This window comes from Balaenoptera physalus (genome assembly GCF_965194825.1).
Source record: "Balaenoptera physalus genome assembly, chromosome: 20".
NCBI classification, from domain to species: domain Eukaryota; kingdom Metazoa; phylum Chordata; class Mammalia; order Artiodactyla; family Balaenopteridae; genus Balaenoptera; species Balaenoptera physalus.
The window spans coordinates 47,754,899-47,775,985 of NC_138901.1; the positions used below are offsets into that span (position 1 = coordinate 47,754,899).

At 43.6% G+C, this 21,087-nt stretch overlaps 1 long non-coding RNA gene across 3 annotated transcripts in view; it reads right to left on the minus strand.

Annotated features, from left to right (window-relative positions):
• The window catches only part of LOC309650666, an 81,964-nt gene that overhangs the window by 41,367 nt on the left and 19,510 nt on the right, over positions 1-21,087 (minus strand). For all 3 annotated transcript variants that reach the window (XR_014257668.1, XR_014257669.1, XR_014257670.1), the window contains exons 2-3: positions 13,261-13,335; positions 9,405-9,535 (exon numbers count right to left, since the gene is read on the minus strand). This is a non-coding gene — a long non-coding RNA (uncharacterized lncRNA). The remainder of the gene's footprint in view (positions 1-9,404; positions 9,536-13,260; positions 13,336-21,087) is intronic.

Genomic DNA, 21,087 nt, shown 5'->3' on the forward strand with positions numbered 1-21,087 from the left:
TTAAGCAGAAAATATCTCAAAAGGTTAATGGGCAGTTCACAGAACCATCCAGATGCTTGAGAACCAGGCTCAAAGCTACACAGTCAGAAACATCACCCCAGATAGAAGCTTCATGTGTGCCATGCCCCCGCAGCACCAGGAATCCAGATCTGCTACACTCTCCCCCACTGAAACATAGGAAGTGCTAGGGGCCAAAAAAAAAAAAAAAAAAAAGGAGAGAGAGAGAGAGGGAGGGAGAGAGAAATGTCCTCCAGCTACTTGAGCTGGTGCACAAGGAAGACAGGCCCTGGAGCTGGCGGCTGGGGAGAGGAGAGCCCTCGGCAGGGACAGGGGGCAGGTGGGTCTAGCCAAAAAGTGCAATTTGACTTCGTGGTACAGAAACGTGGTGTGAGAGGCATAACTCCACCGTCCCCAACACCCCAGGACAAGAGTTGCCAAATGCAAGTCACATGCTGGGGGAAATTGCAAACACAGGAAGGGAAATTGAGCAATCCCAAGGAGAAATGAAGTCCGGAATATGTTCCGGGAGGAAGGGAAGGTTCATTTCTCCCAACCTTGGTTGAGAGATCATTTGATGGGGGAGGAGGAGGAAGAGGCTAATGAATGACAAACACTCGCTTTCTTTGAATGCCAGGCAGGAGCTGGACTGTAGTTGACAAATCTCCTGTAATACGGAGAAGAGTATCAACCTCTAGGAAGAAAGGGAAATGGTACAACCTTGATAAGTTGGGAGGGGTCGGGGAAAGACTCCTTTCCACTTGTCACACCCTCCTGGCTTCTCTCCCTCTCACAAACCTCTCTTAGAAGGAGGAGGTGGCAGGCTGAGGAGGGCTGCCTAAGCCCCGCCTCCTGCTTTCCTTCCAGTGGGGTCTCCCGCCAGCTGGCCAGCTGCAAGCACAGCTGTAAAGGAGCCGGCCCTGGAGCGAGGCTCAGGGCTTTCAGCATTTCTGACCAGGTGCCGGGGTGGTGGGGGGGATGCAGTGGGGTGGGTGGTGGTCTAATTCTGGGGATGGTATTAGCAAGTTGGTCATTGCCTAGTTCACCTAAATCTACATCACTAAATCAAGATACCTCGATTTTAGACTTGGTCAGTTCTCTGGAATTCAATTTATACAGAGTCACAGAAATTCACTGATAGCGTTGAAAGACGTCTTTAAATTTGTTTCTCATTCTGGACCACACTGCCAGCAAGGCACTTCAAATTAAATATTTAAAATATAAATTTCTAATTGTCTTCCAAGTGTGGAACAATTATAGCTCATTTTCTGTATACCTGTATCAGTATAGAGAGTTAAAATGATTTGGTAAATGGCAACATTAAAAATAGGCTGCAGGGCTTCCCTGGTGGCACAGTGGTTAGGAATCCGCCTGCCAGTGCAGGGGATACGGGTTCGAGTCCTGGTCCAGGAAGATCCCACACGCCGCGGAGCGACTAAGCCCACGTACCGCAACTACTGAGCCCGCACGCCACAACTACTGAAACCTGCATGCCTACAGGCCATGCTCTGCAGCAAGAGAAGCCACCGCAATAAGAAGCCCGCTCACCGCAACAAAGAGTAGCCCCCGCTCGCCGCAACTAGAGAAAGCCTGCGTGCAGCAATGAAGACCCAACGCAGCCAAAAATAAATAAAATTTAAAAAAAATAGGCTGCAATTTTTGTAAGCCAAGGCATCAGGCCCTGAAGGTTGACTAATCTAATACCAATTCCCAATTCCCTTCTCCTTGGCCTCTTCCATCATATAGTCTGGGTGGGGAAATATTCTCTTTCCCAGACCTTCTTGCAGCTGAGAGTGCTATGTGACATAGTTCTGGCCAATAAAGTACAAGCTGAAGAACCCTGAGAGCTTCTGGGAAAACTTTTGCTTCCTTGACAAATGGGAACAAAGCTGCTGGTGCTACCCCCATTCACCCTCATTCTTACCTTGAATGAGGCCATGATGCTTGGAACTATAGTGACCATCTTAGGGGTAGGAGGTGGTACATAGGTCCCAAAGCTAGCTTGTTAGAGATGATGAATGAGAAAGATAGAAATTGCTTGGGGTCCAGTGGAACCAATACCAACATCATCTCCGGACTTCTTACTATGCCAGGAAACAAACTCATTTCTTGAACAATAAATCAGGTTTTAGGTAATTGGTAGCCTAAAGCATTTCTGCCTGACACTCTCTATTTTGGCACTTCTTCATTTTTGAATGTAGAAGAGCTGTCAAATAGTGGAAATGGCTGGACTTCCCTGGTGGCGCAGTGGTTAAGAATCCGCCTGCCAATGCAGGGGACACGGGTTCGAGCCCTGGTCCGGGAAGATTCCACATGCCGCGGAGCAACTAAGCCCATGTGCCACAACTACTGAGTCTGCGCTCTAGAGTGCGTGAGCCACAACTACTGAGCCCTCATGCCACAACTACTGAAGCCTGTGCACCTAGAGCCCATGCTCTGCAACAAGAGAAGCCACCGCAATGAGAAGCACGCCCACTGCAACGAAGAGTAGCCCCCGCTCACAGCAACTGGAGGAAAGCCCGCGTGCAGCAACAAAGACCCAACACAGCCAAAAAATAAATTAATTAATTAAAAATAAAAATAAGTTAAAAAAAATAATAATAATAAAATAAGTTTAACTAATGTCCAATCAGTATGCCTTATGAATGCTATAGTTTCCTGGGTATTCTCATCTTCCTGTGCTTAGTATAAAGGAAACTGCTTATCTACACAGAAATCATATCACCATACTTACCATACTTATTACACCATACTTATTTTCCTAATCAAGAAACATTTTTAATGATAAAAGAAAGGACATTTACATACCCAGTTAAATATCTGTCTAATTAGACAAGAAGCCGAAAAACCTGACACTCCAGGTCAATACCAGACACCAGATAAACCCAATCAGATGGCAGTTGCCATATAAGCATAGTTGAATTTAATGTTCAATTGTTAATCCTTTTACGGTGTTATTGCTCTACCTCAGGGTTTCCCCAAATACCTAGGCTCTGCCTCCCCATCCAGGTAAGATCTTTATCTGGCTGGCAGCTAGCTTTGACCCACTCATTGGAGCCCACACTGGCAGTATCTTGGTTGAAACTGGTGGTGAGCTGAATCCTGTGCACAGGTATGTTTTGTTGAGTCTGTACTGCATTTTAGGAAAATGTGAGCTGTGTCCAGTTAAACAGAGCAGATGGATTGTAAGAGATTTTCTTATCTTCTTACAGAGACACAACTTAAACATTGGTAAAGGAATTTAAAAAAAAAAAAGGACTTCCCTGGTGGTCCAGTGGGTAAGACTCTGAGCTCCCAAAGCAGGGGGCCCGGGTTCGATCCCTGGTCAGGGAACTAGATCCCGCATGCCACAACTGTGTCCTGGAGCAGCCTAAATAAATATGTAAATAAATTTTTTTTAAAAAAGCCTTAAGATGTAGAGAATAGGAGAGAAGACATAAGAAATTTCAAGATGTTTTGGGGAAGGCAGGAGAGTGATAAAAGATCTAGCAGAGCAGAAGAAAATAGAAAATAATGCTTGCAGTGGGGAGATTGGTGAGAATAGGGGGATTTCCCCCTAAACCCTTAAGAGGTCAAGGCTACAAGGTAGAGTACAGGGAAGGTCTGGCTGAGAGTGAAGACAGGGGAATTAACGCAAAATCTGTAAGACCACCCCCAACCTCCAAAATGTAGACTAAATTAATTTAAAGGGCTCCAGGAACAGGAGAGGGCAAGGACGGAAGCATAGGACTGAACACAGGGGGATCAAATGCTTGACAAACGGTTGGACCCTCAGCTTCCCCTTCTTCCCCATTCTTGTCTGCTCCCAGAACGCCTGTAACTAGGTTGTTACATCTTAGGTAGTATATTAGGGATTTTCCTCTGGGAAACCAAAAAACCCCAGAGAAAAACCCTTTACATGAGGACATTAGGGAGCTTCGTCGGAAAAAAATCATCTCCTTCCTCATCAGGCTAAGGAGCCACCTTCAGTGAACAAAGCCTGTTCCCACATGTAGGTTCCAGTGAGACTTTTAAAGCCTCATTTTAAAATATAAGCAGGGAACCAGTGCACACCAGACGTTTTTAGACACCTCAAGCTGTAAAGGAGAAAAGGCAAACAAAATGAAGGGGAAAAAAGAGAAAAAAGGATCTCTGAGGAACAGAGACAACATAGAAAAGAGACCAAAAATTAAAAGTTTTAATTAATATCTCAGCTAGGTAAGGGAAGATCTTATAATCATACAATGAGATTAGGAAACTCCAAAAAAGGAACAGAGAACAGGTAAAAGTCCTTGAAAATTGACCATATGATGAAGAAATAAAACAGTCCAAAGAATAATTGGAAGTGAAATCAAGAAAATCTTCCAGAAGGTAGAACAACAACAACAAAAAAGAGATGAAAAAGAGGAAAGAAAAGACATTTAAGGAACAAATCCAAATATCCCAAAGCTCCTTCCATCCCCTGAAGTACACCGGGAGAACACTGACCATGGACTCTGGGGACAGGGACACTTGGACCTTTCTAGTCCTCCTCAAAATGGGACCATTCAGAGCTGTGGTGGCCTGTGCATCATAGTAGGGAGAGGGGCAGCAGTGACCAGAGATCCTAGAAGTCACCTTGAATTATGGAGATCACATTCTAAGCCTCATTTTAAAAATTATTATTTAAATATTATCAGTTTATTTTTTTATATAGGTACTACATTAAATATTCAAAAGGTTCAAAGTGAAAAGTCTCTTTCCCACTCCCATCCCCTAGCCCTCCAGTCCCCTAACTGGATTCCATATCCCCCAGTTTCCAGGAACATTTTCCTATAAGTCCATATTTTCTCCAAATATCACTGGGTTTGTATAAATAGTCTTGTTCAAGGTATCTTGAGCTTTCACAAACTCTCCCCTCAAAGTCCTGCCAGCTTCTGCCACTGCCCTGTTCCAAAGCACTTCCACATTTTTAGATATTTGTTATAGCAGCCCCCAAATCTATATTAGTTATCTAATGCTGCATAACAAATTAACCCAAAACTTAGCAGTTAAAAAAAAAAAACAGTAAATATTTATTAGTTCATGTACTTTCAGTGGGTCAGGAATTTGGGCACATCTTAGCTGCTGGTTCTGTCTCTGGGTCTCTCATGAAGCCATAGTCAAATGTCAGCTGGGGCTGCAGTCTTCTGAAAGCCTGACTGGAGCTGGAGGATCCCCTTCCAAGATGGGTCACTCCCATGGTTGTTGGCAGGAGGCCTCAGTTCTTCTCTACCTGGACCTCTCCATAGGGCAGCTTGAGTATCCTTATGACATGTCAATGAATTATCCAAGAGAGAAGAAGACAGAATCCACAATGTCTTATGCCCTAGTCTTGGAAGTCACACACCATCATTACTGTGATGTCCTATTGGTGTGACTAACAAGTCAGCCCAAAATAGCCCATACAGGATGTGACTACCAGAAGGCTAGAAGCTGGGGGGGGGATCTTGGAGCCTGACAATCATACCTTCCCCAGAAGCAAACAATGTCACTAGCCTCTTATACACCCTTTCAGAGTTATTTTATTCAGAAACAAGCAATTATAAATATATGTATCTTTTCTTCCCTCCTTTAGACAAATGGTAGAATACTACATATACCATTCTGTACCTTGCTTTTCTCACTTAAAAATACATCATGGTGATCATTCCATATTATTATTTAATGCATGCTTACTTCTTTTTTTTTATAAATGTATTTATTTTTATTTTTATTTATTTTTGGCTGCGTTGAATCTTTGTTGCTGAGCGCAGGCTTTCTCTAGTCGTGGCGAGGGGGGGCTACTCTTCGTTGCGGTGCGTGGGCTTCTCATTGCGGTGGCTTCTCTTGTTACGGAGCATGGGATCTAGGTGCACGGGCTTTGGTAGTTGTGGCACTTGGGCTCAGTAGTTGTGGCTTGCGGGCTCTAGAGCATAGGCTCAGTAGTTGTGGCGCACGGCCTTAGTTGCTCCGCGGCATGTGGGATCTTCCTGGACCCGGGCTCGAACCTGTGTTCCCTGCATTGGCAGGCGGATTCTTAACCACTACGCCACCAGGGAAGCCCGCAAGCCTACTTCTTTTTTACATCTGTATAGTGTCCCACTGTATAAATGAAGGATAATTAATTAAACCAGTCCACTACTGTGGGATGTATAAGCTAGTTGGAATCTTTTTTTTTTTTTTTAAGAGCAGAACCTGGCTCACATACTTCTAGTCATACAACTTTAGTCAAGTTACTTAACCTCTTTGAACTTGAGTTCCGTCATTTGTAAAACAGGAATTAAAAAAGTCCCTCCTTCACACCTCACAGGGTCATTGGAAGAATTAAATGAGATCAGTAGGTAAAGCAAATAGCACAGAGTCTTCACTGGGCAGTGCTTGGTCGTGTGTGTTGTCTTCCTTTTCACTGTAATGAGCCCCCAGAGCCTGTCCCTGCCCTGGGGAAGTGCTTTCCTATTTCCAATCCCACACACTGGTATCTGGCTTCATTCACCTCCTGGTTCAGCAACAGGAGGTTCAACTGGAAGAAAGGACTCCAGCGTGCTCTCCAAGGGAGCCTGTAGGGGGCTCTCTGACTGCTTCTCACGCCCTTGTATTGTCACACATTTGCCACAGGGCCAGCCCCGGCTGTTTGCCTCCCCGACACTGACCTAGCTGGCAAGGACTGCAGAGAAAAGTCAGGCCTGAGGCCTGGCACATCCTACGGATGTTACCGCAGAGCAAACACGAGTTTGCTGGCTGGGTGGATCCCAGTCAACAGGGAGATAAACGGATTAAAGACAAACAGGTGAGAACTCCCTGCCCAGGAAGCAGGAAGAAGGCAGGCTGCTGCCTCTGTCTGGGGTTGGTTTATCACCTATCTATCTATCTACCTAATAAATAAAACAGCTTTAATGACGTATTCATAGGCCATGCAATTCACCCATTTGAAGTGTACAACTCAGTGGTTTTTACTATATTCAAGAATTGTGGGGAATTCCCTGGCGGTCCAGTGCTGAGGACTACGTGCTTTCACTGCTGAAGGCCTGGTTTCCATCCCTGGTCAGGGAACTAAGATCCTGCAAGCTTCGAAGCATGGCCAAAAAAAAAAAAAAAAAAAAAAATTGTGCAACCACTGTAACAATGTCATCATCCAAAAAAGAAACACAATGCCCACCAGCAGTCACTCCCCCCTTCCCATCCCCCCCCCTCCACTCCCAGGCAACTGCTAATATACTTCCTGTCTGTATGAATTTGCCTATTCTGAAAAATCTCATGTAAATAGAATCCTATAATATGCAGTTTCATGATGTTTTCAAGGTTCATCCATATTGTAGCAGGAATCACTGCTTTATTCCTTGTTATTGCCAAATAATATTCCTTTCTATGCAGGTACTACATTTTGTTGATCCGTTCATCAGTTGATGGGCTTTGGGGCTGTTTCTACTTTTTGGCTATTATGAATAATGCTGCTATGAACATTCATGTACAAGTTTTCGTGTGGACATATGTTTTCCTTTCTCGTGGGTATACATCTAGGAGTGGAACTGCTGGTTCATATGGTAACTCTATGTTTGAGTTTTGGAGGAATTCCAAACTATTTTCCAAAGTGGCTGCACCATTTTACACTCCCGCCAATAGTATATGAGTGCCCCAATTTCTCCACATCCTCACCAACACCTGTTATTATCTGTTTTTTCTATTATAGCCCTCCTAGTGAGTATGAAATAGCATCTCATTGTAGTTTTGATTTGGATTTCCTCGATGAATAATAATGTTGAGCAGCTTTTCATGCGCTTATTAGCCATTTGTATATCTTTTTTGGAGAAATGTCTATTCAGAGCCTTTATCCACTTTTAACTGGGTATTTTTGTTTTTAATTGTAGATTGTTAGAGTTCTTTACATATTCTAGTGGGGGGCTCTTATTTTAATCTTTCTGAAATTACTGTTTTCTCAGTCATATGCATACTTACACTAGAGCCATAACGTGTTTGAATCCAGAGAATACAAATAGATTGGTTTATCAGGATGGTAAAGCGTTTGCAATCTGGTGCAACATTATGGAAGCCCTAGAGACCTCTGGAATCCAGGAGATCCAACTAGCAACTTTAAAAGAATCTGTTTAATCTCAGTAAAGATATTTCCTTTGTGTGTTTCTGTGCCTTCCTTGAATGGAAGGAAACAGAACTGTTCTACTACCTCAAGTCCACATCCCCAAGGGGAAATGACTCTGCAGGCAACAGCAGAATAGAGGCTATGGGACATTCCACCGTGCAACGGACATCATGATCTAGAAAAGCTTTCATTATTTCAGGCCTTCTCATTTCATTTCAATAAACATTTAATGAGGATTTCTTATATGTCACAAATGGAGATACAAAGATGAATAAGTCATGGAGGGAGAAATGGACACAAACAAAAGATTTTTCAATACTGAGTGAACAGACATTGTCCAAAGCATGCTGGGAGTGTGGAGGAAGGGGCAATTCCCTTTGTCAAGAAGGGGTACTGGTGAGAAGGGAGATTGGGAATTATGGTAGCTTCACGGAGGAGATGATGTTCAAGCTGGTCTTGAAGAGTGAGTATGAGCTTGTCAGGTGACCAAGGAGAGTTAATAGCATGTGCAAGATCATAGAGGCATAACAGAGCATGGTGAACTCCTCCTGTGCCTTTATAATGAATGGCTTTTGGATGAATCCATGAATTCCTATAGGGGAGTTTGATTCCAGCCCACCTTTAGGTTCAGAGTGGACGTGTTGAACAGAAGGATAGGGCTAGGGAAGAGAGTTCACCCCAATGCAGGATGGGGCTGTCTGAGAGTTCAGCCTGATTCTTTAGTTTTTAAGGTCCCCGCTGGGTTGGATCCAGCCCATACACAAACTCTCAGATGGAGCACCATTCTATCTCCTGTGAAAAAGTCAGGGAGAGGCGCCTCTAACCGCAGAGAGGGGTGGGTATGGCACCACAAAGGGGATTGGTGAGTGTGGAAGGGAGGGGACTCAGAAGACACACTGTTTGTTCTACACCTCTGTTTGTCCTTACATCTAACCTAGTGTCTACAGACTTATAATGAGTAACTAAATCAATGACGTCAAAGCTGGACTCTTGGTGTAAAACAGGTACTTTTCTTCAGTCTTAAGTGCCAAAACACATTCCATTGCCCCTGGACCCTTGTCCTCAGGAAGCTGGTAGGAGGCCAATCACAGTTTTCCAAGAAGCTCCAGGTGAGCTGCCAGCTGGTTGTGAATTTAGTCCCTGCTGCCCTGGTCTGGATTTGACCTGCTGCCCTAGGTGTGTGTTGCAGTGTGAGAGCCTGGTGTGTCGGTCAGGAAGCTTCCTGTTGTAAGTCACTGAAAGCTCAACTCAAAATGGCTTCAACAATAATGAAAAGTATATTCACAGAACAAGAATTCTGGAAGTCAGGTGATTTCAGAGTTGGTGAGCTTACCAGTCAAATTGGGTCATCAAGGACTTAAGTTCTTGCCATTTCATCTTCAGTGTACTGGCCTGTCCCCTTCAATGTCATAGGTCAGCTCCCCTCATGGTCCTAAGATGGCTGCTGCAGCTCCATGCTTCACACTGCAGATATCAATGCCTAGCATTAGAAAACGTCTAATTCTCGCCATTCACCTCTCTTTAGGAGCAAAGTCCTCTTTTTCAGGACTTTCCCAAAAGTCCCCAGCAGACTTTCTCTCACATCTTAATGCCTATAATGACTTCACATACCCTTGCCTATCAATGACAGGCAAAGGGAGCAGACTGTGATTTGCTTAGAGTCTGAACAATCAGGATTCAGCCCCTGGGGCTTGAGAGGAGGCCAACCTCCCTTGAAGCTACCACCACTTGATACCCAATTAAAGCTGAGGTCTGTTGGGTAAGCAATTAACAATGCTTGCCACACACAGGTCTCTGGTGGGCATTGCACATACTTTATAGGCTTTTTGAGGAGGACAAATTCTTCCACTGGAGATTTTATCTGCATAAAGTAAATCTATTTTACTTCTACGAGTTCTGTTTTGTTCATTTTCAACAGCTCTTGCTCGTTACTCAGACTTTTAAGTGTCCCATTTTGAATGTCCCAGCTCTGATAATGTCAATATCAGGTGTTTTTACGAGTCTGATTCTGCATTTGTGCCCTGTAGGCTACCATTTGTGATGCCTTGTTTCCTTATGTGTTTATTGATTTTTCTCAGTTTTCTTCTAATTTATCTATAGAAATTCTTTGAGCCCAAACCTAAAATGGGTTCTTTCAGAAAGAATCTGTGCTTGTTTCTCTCGGGCACCGGAGAACACTGCCAAAGACCTCAGTTCGAGGTTTTAAAGTTCAGGGTGCATCCCTGGGTGAGAACCAGCTTGGGTTTCAGATTTCCTGTGGGTGGGCTTAGGGAAGGAGTTCCCCACTGTTCTCAGTGCCAAGATTTAAGACAGGCTATGTTCCTTGTAGACTGCTGGGAGCGGGGTGGCATTTTTAATTCATCTTTACCATGAGGGTGTGGACCTTTGGGACCCCGTATTTGTGAGGGGCTCCTTTACTAAAATCCTCACATTCTGCAGGCTCCAGAGCCTCGCTAGGTCATGAAGTCAGTCAAGTTCACCAGATCTGGCAAAGCCCTCAGGGTCAAAGCTGCCTTCAGTGCCCTTCTCTGCTCCTAGCCTGAGGATTTCTAGCTTTCTGGACAGTTCACAGATACTTTCCAGACGATACTGTTACTATTTCATTGTGGTAATTGACTGCTCAGTGGGAGAGTCAGTAGTTAGCTAGTCTGCCATGTTACCACACATGCAAGCTATTTTTCTAATTCTAAACGCATATTCATCAGCTAACGAAAACTGTGATAGAAAGATTTAAGGTGAAGGAGCCCTTTGGAAAACTCCATTTTCTCTTTTTAAAAATGTGTATTTTTAACAGGCAATTGGTCCGCATAGTACAACACTCAAAAGGTACCATAGGACATTTAGTCTATTTGGACATTAAAGTTTCCTTCCCACCATCCCCTTCCCCAGCAGCCCCTCATTTCCCTCATCTTCCAGAGACAGTCTGTACACATATAGAAATTACACATATTCTTCCCCTACTCCATCCCCTTTTTTTTAAAAAAAACACAAATGATGGCAGGTTATTTTTCACCTAACAATATATCTTGGAAATTGTTCCCAACTACTACATAAAGAGCTTTTTCATCCTTTTGTATGGCTTCATAATATTCTGTTATATGGATAGTATAACCTCCTTAAGCAGTCCTCTATTTTTGGACATTTAGGTTGTTCCCAGGCTTCTAAACAGTATGACAATGAATAACCTGGGGCATATATAATTTTATGCTGCATGAATATATCTGTAGGATAAAATCATGAAGGGGAATTGCTGAGTCAAAGGGCAGGTGCATTGGTAATTTTGATAGAGATTACCATATCACTCTCCATAATGGCTGTAACAATTTGCACTTAATTCCAACATCAACATATAACGTGTGCTATTGATCTTTGTCAAGCTGATAGGTTAAACACAGTATCTAATAAACAAGAAACAAGCTTCTTGGCATCCTAGAGAAGTAACTAGTAGGCAGGAGGCCTGAGAAAATACTGTAACCCCTGTTGACCCAGAAAGCAACTCCATCCAATCAACTCCTGGGATCTCCAAATAGACAATAGACTGGATTAAAAATTGGAAGTATTGGGGACTTCCCTGGCAGTCCAGTGGTTAAGACTCCACGCTTCCACTGCAGCGGGTGTGCGTACAACCCCTGGTCAGGGGAACTAAGATCCTGCATGCCTCACAACGCAGCACGTCCAAAAAAAAAAAAAAAAAAAGAAAAGGAAGTAGCAAAGAGTAGCAAAGAATCTTGGCAAAGAATTCTCTCTGACTTAGTCAGATAGAAGATTAAAAAAAAAAAAAATTCTAGTCTTCCTTCCTAAAACAAGTTCTGATAAAAACCCCTAAACATCCAAAGTCAACTAAGTACAGAAAGTTTAAGGCAAAGGAATTTCCCTGTGTCCCGCCAGGAAGAGGAATGTTTATAATCTCTGCACTGGCTAACATAGTTACCCAAAGAATTAGCTTCCTTTGTTTTAATTTCTAATAGGTGGGAGAGCATAAGGGATTTTCTAGACCACGGCTATCCCAGTAGAATTTTCTGTGATGCTGGAAATGTTTCATATCTAAACCATCGATACGGAAGCCACTAGCCATGTCTGGCTATTGAGTCCTTGAAATGTGGCTGGTGTGACTGAGGCATTGAATTTTTAATTTTATTAAATTTTACTTAATTTAAATGTAAATAGCCACGTGTGGTTAGCGGCTACCATCTTGGACTACACAGTTCTGGGGAGACAAGTTTAGAGTTTTCTTTTGCTAAGAGAGATGCCCATTTCTTACTGGGTCAGGATGCTCCAGACTGCAACATCTGGACATAAATGGGGTTGTCTTCTAAACTTTACTCCAGATTTCTCTTCTCTTCTCAGGGCCTACTTTCTCCTCAACTTGTTGAACTTCTAGCCCTTCTCCTCAGACTCTCCCCACATCATGCCCCTTCTGATCTGCTCCAACCCCTCCCAATTCAGGTTCATTTTCTTCTCTCTCCATCTTCTTGTTCACCAGCCATCTTGGCTTTGCCTAGAAGGCTTCTTCTTCAAAGCCAGTCATGCTCTGCGAGATATGTTCTTGAGCAAAGACATTTCACTCCCTGTGAGAAATTATGTATTCAGCGCATAAAGGAATATTTTGTTCTCCTGAGCACACTACACTTCACCTTACTCAACAGCGTGGTTTTTCTCACGAGTGCTATGTTCCCTTCCCTTTATGACACAAGAGGTTTTCATGGTTCCCATGTTGGTTTTTTTCTACTTTTTGACCTTTGAAAATTGAGAGATTTATCTAAACGTCCTATAAGGCCCTGAAATGAGTAAAGTGATTCTCTTGGGATCCCATCACTATCTCCCCCCTCCTCCCCACCTCTCCCAGATGCAGCTTTGAGGCTCTTCTTAATTTGAAAGCCTCTTTGATCCTCAGCCTAAGGGTAGAAGGAGGGGCTCCAGGGCTATAAACTGATGGGCAGAGATTCTGATTCTAGGTGTTTGATGATGCACCTCTGCCAGCTTTCTCTGATGGGTGTGTGACTAGCGTGGGGGCCCCAGGCCCCAGGCCCCAGGTAGAATCTAGCCTATTGTTGTGGCCACCAACTCAGGAAGGCACTCCCTCCACCTTCTTTATGAGGTAGTCACTTGTAACCTTGGGCCTCACACACAACTGTTTTTTAAAGGTAAAAGAGGTTGCAAGTGGAGTGATGACATAGGCCAATTTTTACCTTTCATTTTCTGTTCCTTCTTATTAGGAGAGTCAGTGGGATCCAGGATCTCCAATTATTGCAGGACTCTGCTTCCTGAAGGGAAAAAGAGTCAAGGTCAAGGTGTTTTTCCTTCAATGCAGACTATCTGCTGTAGTCCAAAATTCTTCAGTGATATCCTTTTCTAGCTCTGGTACTGGTACTCTTTTACTTGTGTTTTATTCCTTTCTTTCAGGAACTGGGGTTGCAAGGTAGTATGGAATTAGATGTTAGCCTTCAAAGTCACCATCTTATCCAAAAGTACTAATAATTTCTTTCTTTTTTTCTCTAATTCATAGAAAAGCTCTTTAAGTTTAAATCAGATACTCAGAACATTTTGAGTTTTGACCATGTCTGGAGAAAGGGCCTACTCAATTAAACATACTATCAAAACCTAACTGCTATAGCACACAGGGAGACAGGGTAGCATTGCCTCTATTTTCAAGATAATCTTTGGATTTCTTTACTCCTGTTCTGTGAGGGGGAAAAAAAAAATGGGTTTAGAGAAATCTGAACAGTTCCCAAAAATAATACCCAGTTGAAAATTCCTTTTGCTACAGTTTTCTCAGGAAGCCGAGCAAGCCTTTCCATTTCCTAGCGGGTCCCTCGAAGGTCAAAAGAACAGGGAATGTTTGCAAAGGCATCTTGTTTGTTTTTGTTCCCACCAGCCCTTAGATTCCCTGGGAACACCAGACTCTAATAAGCAAAATAATCTAAGGAGAGGAAGAAATAGCAGGCACGTTTTAGATGGGATGCACTGCAGCCAGAACATCGACCTGGGGATGGCTTTGCACCATGTTGGTATTTTGAACTTGGAAAAGTTCCATCTGTTTGGTAAATGCATAGATTTTTTTTCATTTTACCTATTGACCCCCGTCATTTAAAAAATAAAAATAGTTAACAAGATTTAACTAAATTTTCAAAACCCAATACACATTTTGGCTTTATGTAAGTAATTTCCATTAAAAATTTTGATATTTATTAAATATAATTGTATTGCCTTTTAATTCTAATAGCTAACATTAAGTATTTTAGAAGTAAAATAAGGGACTTCCCTGGTGGCGCAGTGGTTAAGAATCCACCTGCCAGTGCCCGGGACATGGGTTTGAGCCCTGGTCCAGGAAGATCCCACATGCCGTGGAGCAACTGAGCCCGTATGCCACGACTACTGAGCCCACATGCCACAACTACTGAAGCCCGTGTGCCTAGAGCCCACACTCTGCAACAAGAGAAGCCACCGCAATGAGAAGCCCACACACACCTCAATGAAGACCCAACGCAGCCAAAAATAAATAAATAAATAAATAAGAAGTAAAATAAGTACTTTGAAAGTTTATGAAAAGTAATTATTTTGATTTTATACTTTATCTATTTATTTTATTTTTATTTTTTATTTTTGGCCACGCCACACAGCATGTGAGATCTCAATTCCCTGACCAGGGATTGAACCAGTGCCCCCTGCAGTGGAAGCACACATTGGACTGCCAGGGAATTCCCCTTAATTTATATTTTGATAAACTATATTCTAATTTTTTACACTTTGGATACAATAAGAACACATTTTTTTAATCCTTTAGGTCATTACTGTCAACAGAACACAACTATGTGAAAAATGTTGACTGTCACAATTTTGTTATAATTTTGCTGAAATGAAGGTACAAAGTACAAAAAATAAATTTCATGAAATAAATATAGAATAACTTACAAAGTATGCTTGCTTTATTTTATTACTCTCCCAAACATCCCTGACCCATCAACTGAACAGCAAGACAAGAGTTCCAACAGTTATTCTTGGTCAACTTTGATAATTTACTGATTTGGGCATATAAAACTATAGCTTTACATGTATTTTTAAATATTGCCATTTCAAAGATACAGTTGTCAAGACTGGAGAGTGGAACACATTTTATTTAGCAGTGTGTTCAACTGATCTATGATTTTTAACATTTAGTCATAGCGTGTGTGGGCCTCTGTGAGTGCATTAGTCCCAGGGCCTGCAAATGTCAGGGGTGACTCTAATCAGAGCTTCCCCAGGGATCATGGTGCGATCTTCTGCACTCAGCTTATCTCTTGAGGAGGAGTTCTTCTAGAATTCTAAGAAATATAATTTCTTCCACCACCTTACACCTAAAAGATGATTTATTTCAAGTCTTTTGACCATCAGGCTCTAGTTGTCACATAATTTGCCTTTTCAGTGTGATGCTCTCCTACTGAACCAGGGCTGGGGCCTTTCAAACAACAAATTAAGAACAAAACCCAGTAAGAACTAAAGAGCTGGAAACAGGCTGAGTTCTACGACACCTTGCTATTTCAAGTGAGGTCCTGGAAGCAGAAGCATCGGTGCTCCCTGGAAGCTTGTTCGAAATGCAAAATCTCAGGTCCCACCCCAGACTGACTGAATAAGAATATGCATTTTAATCCCCAGTTCACGGGTATGCCCATTAGGGTGTGAGAAGCACTTCTCTAACTCTGGACTGAGACAATTAGAGGAAAGGTGAGGAAGAGGGGGAGGATGGTGACTCCAGATCAGCTAGATGCTTGGGGAGGGACACCCATGGGAGTACTTTGTCCTGGGTTTCACTGACAGCAAGGGCACTCGGGTAGCAGCATAGGAACCCAATGTGATGACTGGGCCACTGCGCCCCAGAGTGGGGAGGATGTATCAAAAGACATTCTAGGATGTCTGCCCACACACTCTCTCTTCTGGGGGACTGCTGTCCCTAGATCCAGTTGCACTGGAGTGATCATGTCATAAACCGTGTGACCCTGAGCCCCCTGGTTATAACCCATATAATCAGAGATACATCTCAGGTCCAAAGGCAGCTCATTCATGGTCTGGTCAGTGATCTGACTTGTGGCCTAGCTGGAATATATAAGCTGGGCCATGAGATTCCTCTCTGGGGAGTTTAGGTTGGTTAAGGGCGGGGAGGTAGGCGTTCTGGCAAGTTATAAAGAATTAAGGTTGGGTGGCCCTAACAGGCGATGTGCAGGCCTAAAATATGAGGCAATGGAGACACTGACTAAGCAGAGGAAGTTGGCCAGAAAAGAAACTGGGAGAGGAATGGAGGAGATATACACACGCGCAAGGGGGAGGCGGGGCAGCTGAGAAAGAGAAGGAGGTGAGAGAGCAGCCTCAGTTGCTGCTCTTCCTCTAACCCATGTTTAGTTTTTCCAGGTATAAGTCTTTGATTCTAGCAACCCACAGACCCTTGACTAGAAGAGTAGATGAATTAATTCCTAATAGTCTAAACCTGAGTAAGCTGAGGCTATTGAACTATAATCCATCTATTAGAGTTGGCTCCGAAATTGGAAAGAGTGAAAAGAGTGAACTTTGGTGGGAAGAGATTGACCTCTGAGGACTGACATCTGGGTGTTTGGGCACTCAGTTTAGTACTCATGTGTAGCCTAGAGATTATGACAGTGTGTCTTAATTGCCGTTACTTGGTTTGTCTCTCTGCTTTTCAAAATTGGAGGAAAATGTTCAGAAGTCCAACAGAAAGCTCAGATTAGGGATATTGCTGGTTAAGTACTTATTTCAAGCTTGGATTATCCAAATCATTTTAGTTAATAAGGTCTTAATATTTGAACATGTTAGAGGAGATTAATTAGGGAGATTTAAAATAATACTTCTGTAGCAGTCTTGGCTTGAACCTAACTGTGTCCACCACTGGGCTATTTAAACATATGTGGCCATGGGGGTGGGATAGTGCAAGTAAGGGCTCCGAAGGAGTCTGTTCTTGGGGCTCCATTTGTACAGAGCTGTTGAAGAAGGAGCATGACCTTTGCCCATGCCAGCAGAGCGGGTCTTGGGAGGGGAGTCAACACTGCCCTCTGAGCGCTAGGGAGAGCGGGGCTTCCAAAGATGCTGAAAGAGCTGTTGTCCCTAAGAAATCTGAAACATCAGGGCACAAACCTCATTGTTTTGATGTCTGGGTGACATTGAAATGTGACAAAAAATGGAGGAGGGGTTCCCCCACTTCAGCAGCAGAGCCTCACGTGGGCCTCTGGGCACTGAGGGCAGCAGTATGACTCAGACACCCCAAGCCTGCTGGGCGACCTACATTCTGTTTCAAGTTGGCTCTTACATGTCACATGACCTTGCTTTGTTCATAGTCTACACCAGGGGTCCCAAACCCCCAGGCCACGGGCCGGTACCGGTCCGCGGCCTGTTAGGAACCGGGTCGCACAGCAGGAGGTGAGCGGCAGGTAAGCAAGCAAAGCTTCATCTGCCGCTCCCCATGGCTCCCCATAGCTCGCATTACTGCCTGAACCATCCCCCCTCCCCCTCCATCCAGAGAAAAATTGTCTTCCACAAAACTGGTCCCTGGTGCCAAAAAGGTTGGGGACCACTGGTCTACACATTTAAACTCTTGCCCAACACCTGTTTTTTTGTTGTTGTTGTTGTTTTCAACTCCTGATGTCATGCATATCCCAAATCTTTACTTGTCTACTTGTGTCCAACAGGACTTACTATTGTGATCTCTTATTTGGTCTCCCTACTGCCATTTTTGCTCTCCTACATTCCATGTTCAGCAGAATAGCCAGCAGGAACTTTTACAAATGGAAACTTTCTCTTAATATTGCAATGTCTTCCCGTCATCCTTAGCATAAACCAAACCCCTCACCCGTGTAGTCTGGCCCCTCCCCATCAGACATCACCTGCTTCTGCTCTCCTTGCTGGTTTCACTCCACCCCTGTGGACTTTCTCAAACACCTTTGAGCTCCTCAGGGCATTTGTGGAAACTGGTCCTGCTGCTTGGGGCTCCTCCTTCTGTCAACTCAAATGCTACCTCTATTGCTAAGCCTTTCTTGACCCCTCTGTCTAAGATGGCTAGCTCTCTGCTGAAGCCACTTTCTATTACCTCCTTGTGTTTATGTTTTCATTGAATGTGTCACTATCTAGAATTTCCATGTGTCTGTTTCTTGTTTGTTTATTGCCATACTCCCTCCAGTGCAATGAAAGCTTCATGATAGCAGAGCCCTCATCTGCCTCATCCGCTGCTATATTGCCAGCACCTAGAACAGTTTTGGGGACACAGCCGGTGCTCAGTAAATAGGCATGGAAAGCACAATTTAACTCCCTCCTATGTCTGATCTCCCACTGGTTGCTTAGATCACATGCCTACATTTGCTCCTCTGGCTGTGGAGGTTCCCCTTTTATACCTGCTTATACCACTTATACCTGCTTCTGGCAATTCTGATAAACTACTCAGATCAAGCCTCATCCCTGGAATTTTCTCTAGTCCTGGAAGAGGAAAGCTAATGGATGGTTGACTCTGTGCGTTTAGAGTTTTGGTGTTTGCAATTATTCCTATTGCACACCCACTTGACTGCAGAGAAATCCTTTCTACCAGTACTTTGCTCTGCCTTGCACTTCTCTGCACGTTGACTCTGTTTTCTAAGATAGCAGACCTGCTTACTGGCGGCACCTGGGCCTCACATCCGAAGAGGTCCCCTCCAGCCAGATGCTGGTTCTCTCTCCTAAGTCCCCATTTGAAAACTCCTGGGGGGGGACTAGCCTGATTTGTGTCATGTGTCCACCCTGCATCAGCCAGCTGTGACAGGTGGACTGAGTCCCACAGCCCAGGCATGGCCACTGGGGTCCATTCCTGAGTCTGAGGGCTATTTTTGGAGAAGGGAGGCTTGTGAGCTGGGAATCTACCCCAATCTCTGTCTCTTACAGTGGCCCTCCAGCCTTGGCTGATAGGACTCACAGTGGATATCTGACACAAACTGAGCCAGTAAGAATCCCTCTCAGAATTTTGAATAATAAATTAGTGTAGGGTAAATCAGCTTTGTTGAGGCATAATTTACGTACAATAAAACACACCCAACTTAAATTCAAAGAGTTTTGACAAGTGTACACGCTCATGAAATTACCACCATAATCAAGATATAGAATATTTAAATTATCCCTCAAAGTTCCCTCATGCCCCTTTGTAATCAACTCCTTCAAACCATACCTAGGCAAACACTCATCTATTTTCTGCCGCTACAGATGAGTTGGGCCTTTCCTAGAATTTGGTACAAATGGGATCACACAGCATGTATTCCTCTGCGCCTGGGTTCTATCATTTGGCACAAGGCCTGTGAGATTTCTGCATGTTGCCGCATCTATCGGTAATTTGTAGAACACCCAGTTTTGGTCACAAAGTAACAACCGATCAACAGACAGAGAGGAAAGAAGCCAAGATACGGAGGGAAGTAGAGATGGAAGGCCACAGGGTCTAGAAGGGCTAGAGAGTAAACTCAGAGCCTGGTTCTAAAACAAAAACTTGAAAAACCACCACCACTACCCAGGAAGGTACAATACTATCCCATTTATCAAAACAAAGGGGAGGAAAAACAAGCCCACATATGAGTGTATTTGTCTAGGCAAAGGCTGGAAAGATACACACAAAGGGGTTAATTGTGGTTATCTCTGGGTGGTGGGATTATAGGTCTTTAAAAATATTATTTTTGCTTATCTAAATTTTAAAGTTTCTACAATCAACAAGGGTTATTTTTACTTTAAGGGGAAAAAGTATCTTTATTTTCAAACGTGCAGCTTTTAAAATCAGGCCGGGAAACTTCTCAAATGCTTGACATTTTTAAATGATGCAAAATGTTCCTAGCCACATTTCAAACCTCTGATGTGGCAGTTACAGCTCTGCTGCAGTTGTTTAAAAGCAAAACTTCTGAAATAGGATCATTTCTGACTAATTATTCACTAAGCTCGGTTATGTTGAAGGCCCTCTTAAGTCCTCTCAAATTCTAACTGTTCTATTTGTGGGCTAAAACCTTAACCCAGCTGTCCTTGTGATCCCCGAGCCTGCGGTCAAGTGGAAAGGATTGTACTTCCATCATTCTCAGAATGTGGGCCAGCAGAATCACTTGGGGTGGTTATAAAAATGCAGATTCCTGAACTGCACCCCAACATACTGACCCACAGTCTTTGGGAGTGGAGTTCAAAGGGTGGCTTTTAACAACTCAATTAGGCTATTCTGAGACACACTCAACTTTGAGAGTCAGTGTGTTCATTTCTGACCAAATAAGCTTAGTTCCTTCCCTTAAACAGGCTTCCTAGGACTCCTACATCTAACCAGCTGATCTTCACCTCAGCTCTGCCTCTGCCCCCAGGACTAGTCATAACCTCAGGCAGAAGAGAACAGAACTGGTATCGATTCTGTTTTGTTTCAAAGAACTGTGTCTTTTGCTTTCGTGTGTTACTCTCTCTTGGGAATACAAGCGCCACCACCCCTACTCCTGAATCTTGGGCCTTTGTGGCGTTCTTGCTGTCTGGGGACCCCTTAGTGTCTAACTGGTTTGTTGCCTGCCTTCACGGACATCCTGTTATGTCCCAGCCAGCGGTTCTATTGTTTTGCGTTACCTGTCTCCTGGGAGACCCTGATAATTTGATGACTGCCCTCCAGACTGACCCTCCTCTATTTGTGCTCATATAGAGAAGGTTCAGTCCTCCTCCCCACCCATCCACTCCTACTCCTGGTCTTTGTTCTGTACTGGTGACTGTGCTTATTTCTAGATGCAAGTCCCATTCTGCTGACTGGATCCTAAAAGATTACAAGAAGGAGATTGGCTATAATAACTTAGATTTCTCTTGGGCTCATCTTTCCAAGTTCAACAATGGATGTTGAACGTATTGAGTCTTATTGGGTCTTAGTCAAGTTGTCTCTAATTATTCTTAGAAGATTTTCTGGGTGCTGCTTTATCTGTACTTACCTTGCCCTCATTTCTTTTTTTAAGTTTTAATGATGGCATACATTGAATTTGTCCTCAAGAATAGAAATAGTTGGACTTCCCTGGTGGCGC